At 39.5% G+C, this 18,671-nt stretch overlaps 2 long non-coding RNA genes across 3 annotated transcripts in view; one reads left to right on the forward strand and one right to left on the reverse strand.

The window, feature by feature from the left end:
- Positions 1 to 18,671, reverse strand: part of LOC142829118 (uncharacterized) — a 152,667-nt gene that overhangs the window by 8,013 nt on the left and 125,983 nt on the right. The window contains exon 4 of the long non-coding RNA XR_012903411.1: positions 12,313 to 12,417. This is a non-coding gene — a long non-coding RNA (uncharacterized LOC142829118). The remainder of the gene's footprint in view (positions 1 to 12,312; positions 12,418 to 18,671) is intronic.
- LOC112545828 (uncharacterized) overlaps positions 888 to 18,671 on the forward strand; it is a 44,334-nt gene continuing 26,550 nt past the window's right edge. For both annotated transcript variants that reach the window (XR_012903410.1, XR_003089377.2), the window contains exons 1-2: positions 888 to 1,099; positions 5,746 to 5,829. This is a non-coding gene — a long non-coding RNA (uncharacterized LOC112545828). The remainder of the gene's footprint in view (positions 1,100 to 5,745; positions 5,830 to 18,671) is intronic.

The following is an 18,671-nucleotide window of genomic DNA, read 5'->3' on the forward strand; positions in this document are numbered from 1 at the left end:
AAGGAAACTGGCAAGGCCACAGTGCCGCCAGGCCTCTCCATTCTACAATGCTATCCCTTGGCAGGATGCAAATTATATATTTTTCCTGCACTCTGGAGATCTCCAAAAGGGCCATATTGACTTGAGATGGTCTCTTTCCTGAAGCTGTGCCTGGGATATTATCCATTCCATTCAGTGTAGCTTTGTCACTGTGTTATCTGAGCTGAATGACAGGACTAATATCTGTCACACAAGGCTCATTCTTGCCACAGGGGAGAGTTGGTGCCACAAAGTGTTTGGGGTGTTTATTGCACACACTGTTTGTCCCAGAAGGAAATGGCAAAGAAACTCCTCACCCTTGGAGTAGGTAGTGATGAGGTTTGTGATGACTCTTAGTTTCAGGGGGTATTGCTCCACAGTCTTGTCCCAGTCTTCAGTTCCCATGCAGTGGGAGAAAGCTCCAGTTCCCATACAGCCTAATTTTACCCTGGTGGTCAATTGTGCCATGGGGAGAGGAGTTGTAGTTCACAGCCAAGAGATTTAGTTGCCCCAGGCCTAAGCTACTGAATGCCTTGATGACAAGGATGGAGATCTTGAACTTGACTCTACAGGAGGCCAGTATAAAAAGCAGAGCTGTGTTTATGGCACCTGATATTGCTGAGCAGATGAACTGCAGTGTTCTGTGCTAGTTGGGCTATACTGCTATTCACTACTCCTCACTCAGATTGTTGCATAATTTACATAATCTGACCGTAAATCATTAAAATATGGCAAGCTAGAGACACTAGCAATATACAAACTCCTGTGCTTTGTTGTCGATTGCTGACAATTACAAGTTACCTCACAGCTGTTTCTAAGCAAGCGCCTTTATTATGTCATTTGCTGCAATAGACCAGAGCAAATTCACTCATCAAACATACAGGACCCCAGCCCTGCTCTTGGAATATATGGTTTGCTGGGGTCACAGAGGGGGAAATATAGCGCATGGCATGACAGCATTTCTTCCCTGAAGTCCACAGCCAACCTGAGATGGACAGCTGATGTGGCTTTAACATATGCCAGGGGATCATTTTGGCTTTCAAAGAAAGCCAGAATCCAGACAAAGCCAAGGTGATACAAGGTATCCTCTACTCTTCCCAACAGCAGTGCCTTTTCTGTTATGTCCACTGGAAGTACAACATAGAAATAGACTTTGAATGATGATTGTTGCTTGCAACTAAAATGGGAGCCTGTGGTACATATGGGGGCATAAACTAATAAAATCAAATTGATACTAGAGCTGTGTAAACTTAACACATTTTGCTTCTTGAGAATCCATGTATGAATCTTTGCAAATTCATATTTATTTCTTTGGTGCTACAATCGTGCATGGTATTTTTAATCAAATCAAAGAAAGATACCTGCTCCAGGGAACTTACAATCTCAGCATGGGGGGTAAAGACAAAATGATTTTTTGAGATTCCTAGTGCGATAAGTGGGTCCACAAATTCACCCTAATTGTGAACTGAGCTTACAAAGTATGTGAAAATGTATAAGACATCACAATTTCCTATAATAATAAATGTTAATGGGAAAAGGTATGAAAAACTGAGTTAGTCCAAACAAAAAAGTCAACTGCTATAATTCAAGGACTGGTAAGAACTTGCATGATAAACAAGAAAAGTGTGGAACCATAAATTAGTGACCTGAAACTGGTGTAAAAAATAGACTTAATTGGTGGACAAAATAATAAGGGGAAGGTCTATTCTCTCCATTACTCCTTTTGTGGATCTCTAAAGAGATTTGGGGTATTAAAACTGGCTATTGGAGCAAACGTCACAAATGCAGCTGCCATCCCTGTTCTCTCCTGGGACTCCTGCTTTTTGTCACCTTGATCCTGAGAGATGTCCTGACCAAATTGGACAAGAGACAGGGACCAAGATGACATTGACATCTCTGCTGGATCCAGCTGAGTCCCAAACACCACCTGGAATGAAACAGGATTGGACTATACCAACAACAGCAAAAACAGCTCCATCCTACCTCAACCAATTTCTTCTTTCCCAACAGGACAGTTATTACCATCTTTGAAGGACTCTAAGTCTGCTAAACCAGATTTTTTTTACTTTTAAAAATTCTCCAGTAAAAAGGAACAAAGGATGCTCTTAAAACGAAGACCCTATTTAATACTTTACAGTTGAAATGCTTTAACTGTTTTTTCATTCTTTTCTTTATCTGCTATGCCTGAGGTCCTACTATACCAAACCTCAGGCTACGTCTACGCTGAAGGCTTTTTGCACGAGAAGCTTTTTGTGGAAGATTTCTTCTGCAAAAACATCTCGCACAAAAGCAATGCACTTTTGCACAAGAGAGAATCCACACTGCATGGACACTCTTGTGCAAGAAAGCTCTGATTGTCATTAACAGAATGGCCATCAGAGCATCTCTGCTTTTTCTGATAGGCTCTTTTTGCGCAAGAAACCCCTGTTGAGCATCCAAACACACCTTTTTGCCCAAGAACTCTTGCGCAAAAAGAAGTTATTCCTCTTAGAAAGAGGTATACCTATACTGCAAAAAGCCCTCTGTTCTGCCATTCTACTGTAAATTTTCTTGAGCAAAAACACACTTGAGGTGTGGAAAATCCATGGGTTTTTGCACAAAAGCGGCCGAGTTTGCTCAAAAATTCCTATAGTGTAGACGTAGCCTCAGATTCTGTTTAACACTGGTAATAATGCACAGTGATGTTAACAACTTTAATCCATCTATTATGTTTAAGTTAATACAACATCCCTTAACTCTAAGTTAAATATAGGACAACATTCATGTCAATGTGTGAGGAAGGGGATTTTGACAAGGATAGAGTTACCATAGGAGATTTTGACATCCGTTACTGTACAAACACAATATATTTTTAGATATTTTGTTTCAACTTATACATTATTATTTTGATTGACTAAATAAAATCTGTCAAGAGCAGAAGCAATGCATTGTAAGTTAGCACTTCAAGACTAAACTAGAAGAATTGAGTCTTTCAGAGGAGTTTGAAAAATTAAGATGTATGGACCAAGAACGATATTATAAATGTAGGTGCCAAGAAGCTTGAATTAGAAGGAAAAAAGGCATGCTGTTTTAGCAAATGATAGGGCACAAGAAGGGAAATATGAGAAACCAGTGATGGGATGGTGGGAGGAACTGAAGCTTGAAGATAAAATAAGGAGTTGAATTTGATGAAGAAAGAGATTAGAAGTCACTACAGGGACTCAAGGACAGAGATGGGACTATTGAAGGTGTGTCAGCCGACGGTCAGGGCAGTGTGTGTGTGTATGCTTCCGAGAAAAGGTTTAACGTCCGTGTCTTTACTGCTAGGACTAGGGTCCCATCGCAGAGGGTGGCCAGCAGGCCAACAGACGCCCTGTTATATAGGAAGAGCTTATTACACCTTAGATTTTAACTGCTAGAACACAAAGTTCCTTCGCAGCGGGCAGCCTGGGAAAGGCTGGAAAGGTGCTCCAATGGATCTTGTCACCTGGGAGTGACACAGATCCAAACGCCCAAGCTCTCCCTATGTCTGTCCCTTTATGACCGGCTGAAGTTCTTTTAAATTGTGCTTGGTTCTGTTACAGCAACTGAAGGAGTCAGGTTAAAGCTTAAACAGTTACAGGTTTATTAAAAGACTTATAAAAGCATATGGTTACAATGGCTATTGCTCTATTTCTTAAATGCTAACAAATACAGATTTTAAAAATGGTTACAAAGAAAATAAAGATAGAAAATAGAAATAATGGTACCAAGTGACAGCTTAATCTTTAAAGAGCTCTAAGTCTATGTATATATATACTTAAACAAAGGACCACATCCAGGTACAATTTTTACCCCTTTCTGTGCCTCTCGACTCCAGCGTGTCAGGCCAGGGCTGGTCTCTCAATTCCTAGGAAAGACGAATACGAGGTGGGCGTCCCCTTGGAACCTCGGGAGATCAAACACCAAACCTGACCAGCAGATAGATGGTAGATTGACACTCAGAGAAAATGCGCTGCTGGACCTATCTTTATACCCCTGGGGGCCCGTATTCTCTTTCTTATCTAAGATGCCGAATTGTACTGGTCCGTTTTGTGGCGCCAGTTCTTACAAGCAAGTTTCAAGTTAATTTACACTTGCAAGAGAGATAACTAAATTGTGAGCACTAGACATTTTTTACTGGGCGAGAGATTCCTCCCCCCGCGGATGGATGTGTGTTCGTATCAATATGGGTTTCAGTCAAGGGCACTCCTTGGCAGCCTCTTGGTCAGCAATTGGCGTATCTCTGTTTACAGCCATTTACGGTCACACAGCCTGGGCCTTCTTCTCTGTGTGCCCTGTATGCTCCAGGCAAGCAAAAATGGATGTTACAAGGGGGTTCCTGTCTGGCTACAAGGTGTGAATAAGAAAGACAATTATAACCACAATGCACTGGATAGATTTGAGATCTGCAGTGCAAGAGGTGAGGAGGCCAGAGAGGAATAGATTGCAATGATCAAGGCAAGGGGTTCTGAGAGGCAGGCTTTTAGCAGTAGAGTTGGAAAGAAAGGGATGGATTTGGGACATGGGATGGAGGAAGAATGGCCCAGATTTAATAACATCCTGGATGATAACAGGATGAGAGGATTCAAACAGAAACATCAAGTCTGAGCAACTGAGACTCTGGTGGAGTTATTTATGGTAAAAGAAAAAGGGGGAAAAACAAGGGGAAGAGGAAAAAGAAACTGTAACCTTTCGTAAATCCAATTTGTGTAGGCAGACAAATCTGTAGGCATAGCTATCAGACAGTTTCAAATGATGGATAGAAGTAGAGAAATTAGTGCTAAAGAATCATCATTGTATTGGTAACAAATGGTCTGGTAGCACTTTATAGACTAACAGAACATGTAGATGGTATCATGAGCTTTCATGGCCACTTTTTTAAGTTTATACTTTACAGACTAACTCGGCTACCCCCGAAGTAGGTAATTTAACTAATAGAGCTGGATGAGCTCCTCCAGGAAGTGGAGATTGACAGGGAAAGGACTAAAGACTGAGCACAGAGGGATACCATTGGAAAGTGAGAGAAGAGGAGACACTGCAAAAGAAAAACATTGAAGTAGTACCAATGGCTACTACTGTTTTAGATTCCATAGCATTTCTCTATCCTCAGATAAATTAAAACAGTGGTATTTTACCTACTATGGTGTGGTAACTCTTAGTAATTGTTGACTTTTTAATGGTAATGACTGTAGAACAAGAAGCAATCATGTATAGAAACACAAAATCCCACGGATGAAATATTGAAGGAAGAGGACAGACTAATAATGCAGAAGGCATACTTGGACCTGACCATGAACAGAACATTAGTGACCTTAGAATGTATCTCGGTAAAGAAAATCAGGAGTCTCATTGCAGATGATCCATGGAAGACCTAGAAGAAAAAATCTTGAATAGATGTAATACATGCTAATTACTCTGTAGATGAAATTATTTAGATTATAAACATTCAAAAAAAATCTTTGGGGAGTCCTTTGCAGAAGCTATTTAGTTATGTATATTTAGATAAACTATCTAGTTAGCAAGAATATTTTTAAGAAATATGATGAAATAGGAATTGTCTAAAAGACAGGAGCAATTGATATGAAATTACCAAATTCAAGCACTGCAAAGGTAAATAGCTGGCTCTTTCATTATTTCATACCAAGACCAAGTACGGTACATTAATGATATTGGTCAAAATGTATAAATTGCTTAAGATAAATAATTTTATGTCAAATCCAAACACAGTGTGAAGAATTTCAAACAGACCTAATCAAGACAGATGGACGAGGGACTTGATGACAAATGAAAATCACTGTTCACAAAAGCAAGGTAATTGACATAGGAAGATCATTTGAACAACTACTATGTATTGTTTGAGTTTAAATTATTTGTACCACTCAGGAAAAATACCTGGGTGGCACTGTGGGCAGTTCAGAAAAAAAAAACCCTGTTTAATGTGAAGCAGCAGTCATGAAGTAAGCTGTGTATTTTGAGGTATATAAAATGAAATAAAGATTCTTACTGTGAATATATAATTGCATTATATAAACCAACAGTACATTTTCACTTTGAACACTATGATTATTTCTGATCCCTCTATCTATAAAATGATTTCCTAGAAATTGAAAGGTTCAGAGATGGGTTGCAGAAATTGTAAGAAACATAAGAGGCTTCCATGTATGCACAGTTTTAAAAGACCGTTAGTTTAGAGGGAAGATAAGTATATAGAAAGTAAATCAGGCACTCCTGTTTACCCTTTTTCATGGAAAAAGAACTGGAGCACTGGTGTAGGGAAATAGTTATTTTGAAAATATCTAGAGTTACATCAGAAGAGATTTTTCTGTTTTGCAATAATAATAAACCTCCATGTTTCAGGGCATAAGACATTCACAAGTTGATGAGTCAGAATCTTCTTCTATGTGCAGATCATTTTCCAGTACTGGTATTCTTACAACATCCTCTCAAACAGCTAGCTACCATTGGAGACAGGATTCTAGACTAAATGGACCACTGCTCCATTCCAGTAGAGCAATTTCTATGTTCCTAATCATGGAATTTTAAATAACACTCTTCAGTGCAGAACTGTATACCTAGCCATTCGTATCAACATATTCAAAATCCCTCATCATACTGTCTGATGAAAGTGAAAAATACTCAGCATGAGCTTGCTCATCACAGGCTGTTCATACACTACCAATGTTCCCTCTAATCTTTTCTATCCCTGTGCAGATATTTTTCCATCTCTGTGTGGAATAAATTTTGTTATATGCCCTAAGGCATGTGTGAATATGCACCACCAATAAAAACAAAACACCCAGATGAACAGCCGCACAAGTGCTAAGCTTATAGGGAACACTGCACACTGCTACAACTTCTGTCGGCCAGGTTCTTTAGTCTTGTCCACTTAATTAGTGCAAAGGGTGTGGAAACCAGCCTGGAGACTCCCCAGTTGAGATTCCATTAATACAGGATCATTCCTAGTGTGCACAAAGCTGTCATAGCATGCTCCTATTCCATCTTCCGTAAGTGCAGGTAGTGATCAGAGAGGGATAAAGAGACTGAGTACTTTGTTATTTCAGACTGATATAAAGTCCGTTGAGGATTGTTACCACAACCAATGATGCTCTAAGTTCTGCTGGGGATCTAGTCAGAGCAGATCCTGTCAGAGATTCAGGGAGTCCATCACATTCTGTGTGCTGAGCAGAAACTTGGTGCAGCCGAGGATCTGCACCTATATTTGTTCTCCCTCCCTCCCCCCAGTATTTTCCCCCGTTACTGTAGCTTGTTTTAAAGCTATAATTCATGGGATTTATAGTTACTAGTTCACAGAACATCTTAGTTTATGCAGGCATATTGCAGCAATATGAATGTATAATCTTTCATGTTTAAAGAAACTACCTTCAAACACGAAATAAAATTAGTTATATAAATACAGTAACAAATGTTTCCCATTATTTGTATAATCTCTTATTTTACGTTCATCCTGTTGTTTCCTGAACTCACTGAAGCTGTTAGCAGTTTTCATTATCTTTTAGGCTACCTGTTTAACATACTTTGATATGTTTTCCCCCATATTAATCCCAGCTTTTAGATCATCTTATTCCTTTGTCCTTTGAAAATTTGAGTTTGCAAGGCTCCTTTGAATCCCCTTAAGAAATATACAAACTTCCATTATAGCTTCATAAAATGTGTTATTTCCTAATGGAAATAAGCCTAGGTTTCTGCTTGCACATCTGGTCTAGCTTTGGTTGCTGTACATAGCAACCCTCTAGGAGCAAATATGTTATTTCTATTTTTGCATTAAAAATAAAAAGAAACACTCACCCGCTGAGATCTCAAGCCATTATGTTGTGTTATCTTCTGGTAAAACTTTTGATTCATATTGTAATTGTGACAGATATTGCACCCACATGCAGTACATCTGGGAAGAACTATATTGTATTAAGTTTCTGCAGCACTGTGGGCTAAGGAGCCTAGGTAGGATTGTGTTCTACTCCATAGGGGAGGATTATCACACCTCCTTCAGGAACTAATGACAGCACAGGGTGACTAAGATGAAGCACTTGCAATGTAAACACCCTGGACGTTTGCTTACACTGGTTCAAACTGGGTTTCCAAAGACTAAGAAACAAAGAAAGGTTTTTAGCTTTAAAAAGGTTGTGAGGACCTTCTTTCTGATTCAGCACATGGAGAGGATCTTCTGTCCAAGGGCCCCAAGCTTTGAGGAAGGGTTCAAAAGACTTTGGCTTATCACGACCCCATAAGACTGATAGGTGTTATCTCTGGTCAGCTTTCAGCCTGCACATGGCCTATATCTACATTGCGTCTCTTGAGCAAGAACATATGCAAATGAGGCGCTGCTACGAATATCACAATCCCTCATTTGCATACTTAATGAGCCACCATTTAGCTCAAGGAGCTTTTGCACAAGAAGGAGCCGTCTATACAGCTTCTTCTTGTGCAAACCCTCCCCTCTTGTGCAAGATCCATTTTGCCTGAAAATAAGCAGCAGAATGGCTCTTGTGCAAAAGCCCCTTGCGGTGGCTCATTAAGTATGCAAATGAGGCACACCTCATTTGCATATGTTATTGCGCAAGAGAGAGCAATGTAGATGTAGCCTTAGAGGTTACACCTCCCAAAACCAGTACTCTCTGGTTTGGCAACATCAGTGGTTTTGCTGGACCATGGATATTCCTGGACCAGAGAGCCCTGGGAGCCTAGTAGCAGAGGAGACCAGCATCCAGAAGCAGAACTGGGAGCAGGAGCCTGCAGCAGCCCCCAGCAGCCTGGGGCAGCGGGATGGGGCTGGAGCCCACAGCCTCTGACAGCAAACCATGGCAGTAGGATTGGGGCTGGAGCCTGCAGTAGCCCCTAGCAGCCCATAGCAGTGATGCTAGACTGGCAGTGCCCTGGAGTCTGCAGCAGCAGAGCCAGAGTCTCCAGCAGCCCGCAGCAGCAGGGCTGGGGTCAGAACCTCCAGCAGCTCCCCACAAACTCCAGCAGCCTGCAGAAGTGGGGCTGGGGCTGGCAGCAGCACAACAGGCAGTTCAACTGGGAGCCAGGTACTGGTAGCAGTGGGGCTGGCAACCCAGCTGGGTCGACAATAGTAGGAGATGCAGAGATGGCTAGGGCAACAGAGTCAGCAGCACTGAGGGGCGGTGGACTGGGGGGCCAGTGGCAGGGGACCTCCCCTGGTCCGGCTAATTCTCCCATCTGGGACTGGTCAATAATCAAGGGTGCTGGAATAAGGAGGTCCAACCTATAAGAAGTTTGTTTTTTCTTTCTAGTGGTTTTCCCTTATGAATAAAGGTGATAGTTAGTGTGAGGTAACTTGTAACTGTTGTAAATACACAGCAAAACACTAGGGCTATGTCTACACTGGCATGATTTTCCGGAAATGCTTTTAACAGAAAAGTTTTCCGTTAAAAGCATTTTCGGAAAAGAGAGTCTAGATTGGCAGGACGTTTTTCCGCAAAAGTACTTTTTGCGATTGGGGCTTTTTTGCGGAAAAGAAATCTCTGCTGTCTACACTGGCCCTTTTGCGCAAAAGTCTTTTGGAAAAAGACTTTTGCCCGAATGGGAGCAGCATAGTATTTCCACAAAAGCACTGACAATCTTACATGAGATCGTCAGTGCTCTTGTGGAAATTCAAGCGGCCAGTGTAGACGGCTGGCAAGTTTTTCCGCAAAAGCAGATGATTTTGCGGAAAAACTTGCCAGTCTAGAGACAGCCTGGTACTACCAGCCTTTAGTACTACTGGCTTGCTGGATATATCAGAGTGTAAGATAGATGGAGCCTTATAGCCCTTGTCAGGAGGGGGAAACTCCAGTCCACACAAGAGAAGAGAGAGGTGGGAGCAAGAAATCTTAACTGGGAGTCCTTATAGAGGTGCATAATCAACGAGAAGTCCTGTGGCACCTTATAGACTAACAGATTTATTGGAGCATAATCTTTCGTGGGTGAAGTGGGCCTTTGCCCATGAAAGCTTATGCTCTAATAAATCTGTTAGTCTATAAGGTGCCACAGGACTTTTCATTGTTTACGCAGATTCAGACTAACACGGCTACCCTTCTGATACTTACAGAGGTGCAGTTACCCTGAAACTGTGACTGTAATCTTGTAGGTTTTTAGAAACCCTGGCATTCTGTTTGTGTTCTAAGTTAATACCAGCTATTAAACTGCAGGCTTTAATGATTTTTCTACAGTCATTCCAAGTCCTTCTTTAAAAATCCTTTTACTGTAGCAGCTTTTCCTCTTTTCAGTCTTTGCTACCAGACCCCTGATTCTGTATTTACTGTATATGTTTGAATTACATTTTCCATTTACAGTATTTACCAAGCCATTTATGAACTGATTCTTTTAAGTAAGAATTCACAGATCTTTTTAAATATTACCTAGTATAAACACCAGAATGGTGAGATTATGTGAGGGCCTCCAGTGATGCCTTTCATCTAATCCCAAATTTATTAATTTCCTATATGTATAATTATGTATAAAGATCATACAACATAGAAGAAAATTATCAAATGGAATCAACCTTGTTAACATATTTTCTTTTCTATTATATTCATTTTATTCATCTTTCTAAAACAATCATATTTTCAATTTAGAAAGCTTATTTCAGACATTTTCCATGCTCTCTTAAAAGATTTTACTGATCCATGAATGTCATGACATTTCAAAGATGATGGCATATACAGAATTTTCAGCATGACTGAGGACAGAGTTGGGACAAACAGGATGACAGATGAGAGCTTTGAGGTACAAATTCAGAAGTAAAGAGAACAGGGGTATCTCACACCGTCAGGTCTGTCACAAATCTCCTGCAACAGCCAACTTGGGATTGCAGCAATCATGAAATAGTGTCATCTTCTTGTAAGAAACACAATTTATGATGAAACTTTTTGACTTGTCTGCAGTAAAATAATTGCTGTATAATAATTCCGGCCTGTATCTGATTCATTCTTGTATATATAATGAAATCTGGCTTTGGAAAATGTGTGACACACAAGACATTAGGGTTTCTCCAGTAATGGCAGTTCAAGCTGAATCTTCTTTTTTATAGTTTGAAAGCAGGGGCTTAGGAACTTGCCATGTACCACCAGACCAATGTTCCATTCAGTCCATTGTCCTGTCTGCATCAGTGGAAGGCACAAACCCTCATGAAATACAAGCTGCACTTCTCTAGTCACTCTTTGATCCAGCAACATCTGTGGTCCAGCATGATTTTAGTTAGCCAGATCTCCACTTGTCATGGGTGTAGCCAAGTTTCCTACAGCCCCATGACATTTGTTTAAAGCCACCAGTCCTGGCTCTCGGTGTTCTGTGCTTTTGTTTAGCTCTAATTTATCCCTAAATGTCTTCTAAAAGCCCAGTAAGCAGTGGAAATGTTGATAATGCTGCTAGACAATATTGGCTTACTATGGTTCGGCAAATTCTCTGTTTCGGCACCAGTCAGGTCTTGATGATGCCAGACTAGAGAGGTTTAACATTTTAAGACTGCAACACAAACAGACATTTCCTTTGTATACATCTGGTGATCGGTTTATGCCCTGAAACATTAGTAATGTGAGTCCTGTATTGATAAAATACTTCTGGTGAGGGTCCCAAAATACTGATGATCACTGTACCTCACTTTGAGTGTTTTAAGGAGCTTGATCCAAAGCACCTGGAAATCAATGGAAAGTGTCTCATGGACACTTTCATGAGCTTTTGAACTGAGCCCATACTGAACAATTTTAGTGATAAGAGTATGCTTTCTGGAGAGGAGGCAGCCACTGAGATTACTCTGTGATTACTCATCAAACTATTCCACAGACTGTGTGTCTATCTATTTTGACCTTTTTCAATGGAAAAGTCATACTACTTTTCCCTGCTTCTTTGACAGCAAGGAGTTTGCATACTTTTACTGTTTTTCTTTGAATAAATATCCACCATAACTAGATATGAAAGCAGAGAAAGAATGCTTATATGACTAATTCTTTCCTGAAATACTGTATCTCATACATCCTTATAGCCTATCATCTTTTACTCAGGAGAGTAAATGCCAAAGATTTTTCATTCTTCACCTTTATAGTCACCATGAAGATATAACCCCAAGTTACTGATTCATACAGTAGTTACTTGTACTGTTTATGAGTTGCTACAGTGATCTTTTCCTTTCCCAGCTTCTTTTAGTGGGAGATATAATTTATCATAATGAAATGAAGGAAAGTATTAAAAAGGCTGAAGACATGTAAAGTAGCTTATTGCAGAAAGTAAGTGCTAAAAAATAATGTACTAATAAAAATGTTCTCCCCCTTTTATACTTACCTCTTATTCCGTATAATAAAAGTATCTCTGGCAGCTAATGTTCAGGCTTCACCTATTTCTTCCTGGTAGTGTCATTAGATCCCTCCATGCCAGATCATCAAAAATCTAAAAAAGACCCACAACTCTTTATTAGATACATGTGAGAACACAGGTACATGGTGCATTTGGCATAGGGTATGATCCAGCAGCCACTGAAATAAGAATACATATTCCCCTAGAGTTTCTATATAGAAGTATCTGGGGCAGTATTATTACAGATAGGGATATATAGAGGCATTGCTTGTACAAGGAAATCCTGATACCCATATCCGAGTTCACTCTGATCATTCAATTATTCAGAAAGAAGAGTAGCTATCTCCCAATTAGTTCCAGTGACCTTTGTGCCATTGAACACCTCCCCCATCTTTGTTAAGCTTTGCCTTTTTTCCTGTTCATGTCTTGTCTATAGAAACAGCGAAATTCTCTGATTTGTTTTATTTGTGGGTTTTTAGCTGACATTTTAAAAAGTGATAATTGCTTACTAACAGGTGGTTGTGAACTTTTGAAATCAACACAGACGGCTAACTTTAAAAGTAACAATGACCGGGAAAAGGACTAGAATCCAAAGGTGTCATAGAGACAGTCTGATTTCCCCAAAGTTCTCTAAAGGCTGATTTTCCTGACAGCTTCCCTGCCCAGTACCTGGCTAGACAACTAGAGATCCCAGGGTTTCTACCATGTAAATTGTTTCGATGCCAGGACTCTCTTCTCTTTTAAGGAAAACTGTGAAATATTGTTTGTTTTATTGGGCTGTTCCAACAATGTTCTTGTTGAAGCTGTGTTAGTTGATCTATGACCTGAGGATCTTGCAGGGACAGGGTTATTAATATTCAAGTAAGTCAGTCTCTCATAGGTTAGTTGTATGTGTGAGTTCTGGCTATGACTGAGCACAAGTTAGCTGAATCATGACATAGTCAGACACCCCATTAGAGGGAGCATGCATATGTAAGAAGTCTATAAGAGCTACTCAAAACTTCAGGGTTGTCTGACTCCTTGAATTTTGCAAATTCCCTCATATGTGTAAATCACACTGTCAATGTGTGAAGCACAGTAGAATAGAGATGGTTTTGCGCTGTAAATAAATACAAGACTGACTTCTATCTGGTTGTGGTATAGTTTGGCTTAAGTTCATTGTTTGTATTTTTTTCTTGCATTTTATAATAACTGAGCTCATTGGCTAAAGGTCAGTGGTCTTCAGAATGATTTTAGGACTTTGTCTTGTTTTGCTGATTCACACCAGCTGAGTTCTGGGCCCCGCTGCATTTCTGATATTTTATCTAGTCACTGTACTCAGTACAGTGTTTAAGTACAACTTAAACCTGTCCAACACATTATCAATAAACTACAGCCTATACTGGAACAGGATACCATACTCAAAGAGGCAGACCCATAGTCTCCTATAGACAACCACCTAACCTCAAGATGATTCTTACCAACCACCACAGGACATACCACACTAATACCAACCCTGGTACCTTCCCTTGCAACAAACCCCGTTGCCAGCTTTGTCCACATATTCATTCTGCTGATACCATTATTGGACCTAACCAAGTGAGTTATAAGATCAAGAACACATATTCCTGCGCATCCAGAAATATAATCTATGCTATCATGTGCCGAAAGTGTCCGTCTGCTATGTACATTGGACAAACATCTCAGACACTTCGCCAAAGGATTAATGCCCACAAAACAGATATCAGACAAGATCACAAAGAAAAAACAGTTTCTTGCCATTTTAACCAGAAAGGACACTCTCTCAATGACTTAACCACCTGAATTCTGCTACAAAGACCTTTTACATCTGCACTTGAAAGGGAATCCTCTGAACTGTCATTCATGTTAAAATTCGACACTTTCCAAAAAGGACTCAACAAACACTTGAACTATCTCACCCATTACCAAGATAGTTTCCCCAATTATCACCTCGAATACCATTAACTCACAAACATCCCACTCTCCCTACCTCTAATATCATCAATTCACAGACACTTACCTTCCTTCTTCCCCCCCCCCCCCCCCGCATCCCCCTCCTGTTCTGCAATGTGATTTGTCCTTTTCATATTTGTTCATTTTTTTAATTGTATCCTTTGGTATATATGGTTGTGACTACTTTCTTCCACTATTTGATCTGAGGAAGTGGGTCTGGCCCATGAAAGCTCATCATCTAATAAACCATCTTGTTAGTCTTTAAAGTGCTACATTGTCCTGCATTTTACTCAGTACAGTGTTTGTGTAAACATGGCACAATATTATTTGTCATATCTCATCCTGGTGATCCTGGTATCTCTTCCTGTAAGTCACGTTTACTTGCTTCATTGACAAAAATATGTTTTTACTCTTGGTCTTTCAGTGAAGGGGGATGCCAGACAGATTCCATTACTGGCAATGATGTTTGCAACGTACTAACTTTTAGTTCCCAAGTTGAATTTAGGAAAGCTACAAACTTTATTTTTTATATTGAAAACTGATCAGATTTGTTCTGAAGTTCCGCAAAGAGAATAAATACAGAACCCAGCAAGTCACTTGTATAGTATCACTACAACCATTCTTTAAAACTTTTTTTTAGAAGAGCCTACTCTAGAGCTCATTGAGGTCATTGGGAATCATTTTTCTTTTTGACTTCAGTAGGCTTTGGATCAAATTCTAAGTTAATGTTGGCCTGGGTGATAGCTTAATAATGACAGAAACAGAAGAGGAAATATTATTACCTTAAAACACAGAAACTATGAGGACTTTCAGGATAAATCAACTGGAGTTTCTTTATAGCATTGCACTCTTTTTTGGATGTTTTTATGTATTTTAATTGTGTACTTATGAACAACAAAAAATGCATTAGGATTTATTTATAAATAATGCCTGATGCTATCCTGTGAAAGAAATGTCTGTGAAAGAAATGTTTACTATAAACTACAATTAAATAAAGAAATGTGTTGAAAGGAATTTTGTGTACTAAAATGACTGAATTCCAACTGTGCCATTAAACATTTGTAAAGATTATGTTTGTAGTTTAATTATGGGATTCTGAAAGATACACATATTTTCCATTTGAGAGGCAATGGCATATCTGTTATACTAGGCCTTTCTAATTGTTATGCATTTTTATAATAAGCAATGTGTTTAGCAAAGTAATAGGCCCTATGTCAAAACAAATTTTAGTTGGTTTTAAAAATATTCAGTGTACCATCTACTTGATTAAGGCAGGAGCGTCATGCATATAAACTTTTGAAGAACTTAAGTCATGTGTCTCATGCATCTTCCATTGGAAGCAATGGCAAATTTCAGGGTAATGAACTGAACAACTACGAATATCAGCATCTATTGATAGGAGAAGATAGCTCTAGTTTTGCAAGATAAAGAGCAGTAAAAATATAGACTTGTAAAATTTAACTCTTACTAGAATCCAGACTTGTAAAATTTAACTCTTACTGTATATGTGGTATTAGAGTTTAGGGATGACTGTTTTCTTAAGATCCGTTAATATAGAGTAATCTGAAGCATCCCCAGATATTTTTTCCCTCAAAGCCAATAATTTAATTACACCTCCTTTAAGGATACTGTAATACTGCCTCTTCCTCCAGTACTGATGAAAGCTAATTTAAGTGTGCCATTGAGGCAGAAACCTTCTGCACTAGCTATAAAGGAACATTACTCTCATACCTGTGTATGTGCTTCTTGACTGTGTTCCACAAAATGCACATCTGCTTTAGATGTGGATACTGGATTTTGATGTTACAGCTATGCCCCAGCCCCCAGCTACAATACATCACTATAGAGACAAAAAAAAAGTTCTGTCTTTTGTATTAAATGGGTTTCGGTAGTGTCTAGTAATTATAGTAGCCTAAATTTTGGGAAGCACCTTGAAGGCACCTGAATTTCAGATAGTGAACACTTAGTACCTTCTGAAAATCAGACCCTTTCCAAAGTGTCTCAGGTTGGGAACTCAGAACTATGGTACATTAAATCACTGCTCACTTCTGCAATGTTTTGGAAAATATAAACAAACTTCCAACTCAGTCTCTACCTTAAAATAAGTATGTGGAGTGGGGATAGGAGAGAAGGCAGCTTTCAAAAGAAAATGCCTCTAAATCGACTATGAGAAGTGGATATATGAGAAACAGAAGAAGACATCAAAAAAATAGAAGAAACAAGTTTAAGCTTTCTTCTACCGTTTTACTTCATCCTTCTACTCTGAAAAAAAAAAGTTGCCAGTAGAAAGATTCAATTCATTAAAAACTCAGACCTGTTCTTTAAAATGGCAAAAATAAGTCATAATCTATTATCAGTAAACCATTCCAGATGGTGCATTAGTAAGTTGCTGGCGTATTCTTCTGGAAATGGAGTGCCTATGGAACGTGCACAAGTTATGCAAGTCTGCTAAAATATACCTTGTTGTGGCTTATTTAGTAATAGTTGTAGTACTTCTTTAGGTACCATGGACACAAAAATGTTTGTGTATCTACTATATTTTGGAGAAAATGTGTTGGCCTGTCTTTGTCTGTTTCTTCAAGAACTCCTTCTAAACAGTAAGAGCTAGGACCAACAAATTCAGTATACAGCTTCCTCTTAACAAAACTTAAATCAAAGTGTGTGTATGGTTGTGCCAGGAAAATGAGATATGCCTAGAATGGGATTGCTTCTCATAAAACCAAACAGAAAGGAGACAGAATCATCAAGCATGGGAAAGGGGCTGGCTGGGAGCATTCCCCTCCCAGTCCAGGACTGTCCCAGCCCCAAGCTCCCACCCTCCAGATGCTCTTTAGGAAGGATGGGGTTGGGGCTGCAGCTTTCTCTCTCCTCCTGATTCATACGGGAACGGTGCCAGCTGTTCCCCTTCATCAGGGAGCAAAGAGAAAGTGCACAGTTTGCTGCATTCCTCACTCTGGATGGAAGACAGACAAAATTGGACATGCACCCCTTCCCCCCATATGTGCTTCCGGAGTTTCTGCGGCCATGGAGAGGTGCTTCTCACCTGGCCCCAAGCTGCTGTGGTGAGAGAGCTAGGATATGAAACCCCAACCCCACCCCAGAGCAATGATTTAAAAGAAGCATGTAAATGTTCATTTTATTTTATTTTATCTTATTTTATTTTATTTTCTAAAGAACAAAAATTAATTGAGTTAATTAATGCTGAGTAAATCGTGTAGTATTTTTATATGTAAGGTTTGCAGACTGGAGCCCTATGATAAATAATATGGTGATGGAAACTTTCTAGATACCATATGGCATAATACCTACCTATTATGTAATGTTTTTCATCTTTAGATCCCAAAACCCTTTAAAAAGGAAATTAGTATCATTATCCCCATTTTAGAAATATCAAAATTTAGGCATAGATAGGAAGTGGCTTAGGGTAAAATATAGCTCCGAGAAACACATTTAGCTCTAAAAACTAAGCGCATTTTTCTGTTTTAGCAAAATACTTTTGGCAACCTGAACCCAAATAAACAACTCAAAAACAACTTTCTTCAACACATTTTTATTGTTACAAAAGTTTGGTGCTAAATGGTATTTTGGCCTATAATATATAGCCTGATTTATATGAAGCAGCAGCTTTTTGTGCCTGACATCTTAATTATTCTGAGAGTTCTACTTCCTTAGAGTTCTGTTATACTAGGTTTCTTTTTATTTATAACTGCAGGATAAACCTCTCTAGTCCAGCACTCTCTGGTCCATCAACATCCATGGTCCAGCATGATTTTAGTTAGCTGCATGTCCACTTATCATGGATGTGGCTAAGTTTCCTGCTATCCCATAAAGTTTGTTTTGGGCCATCCGTCCTGGCTCTCTGTGTTCTGTGCTGTTATTTACCTCTAATTTACCCATAAATGTCTTCTAAGAGCGCAGTAAACAGTGGAAGTGTTAGTAATGCTTCTAGACAATGCTCCCATGGTCTGGCAAATTCTCTGGTTTGACACTAGTCAATCCCAAAGAAGCTGGATTAGAGAGGTTCAACCTGTCGAATATTTACTTAGCATTACTCGATCCTCAATTCAATTCAATAGCACTGGAATGGGTTGCCTGGAGGGTGGTATCTAGAGGTTTTTAAGTCCCAGCTTGACAAAGCCCTGAATGGGATGATTTAGTTGGGGTTGGTCCTGTTTTATGCAGGTGGTTGGACTTGATGACCTCCTGAGATATCTTCCAGCCCTATGATTATATGAATTAATTTTTGTTTTTGGAAAATAAAATGAAAATGTACATGCTTCATTTAAATCATTGCTCTGGGGTGAGGCTGGTGATGAGGAGTTCAGGATACAGGCTGCCCTGGGTAAAGGAGACTACCCTAGCCTTCTCTCACCACAGCAGTGAGAAGCACCTCA

The sequence above is a fragment of the Pelodiscus sinensis genome, chromosome 4 (genome assembly GCF_049634645.1).
Source record: "Pelodiscus sinensis isolate JC-2024 chromosome 4, ASM4963464v1, whole genome shotgun sequence".
Classification (NCBI taxonomy): Eukaryota; Metazoa; Chordata; order Testudines; family Trionychidae; genus Pelodiscus; species Pelodiscus sinensis.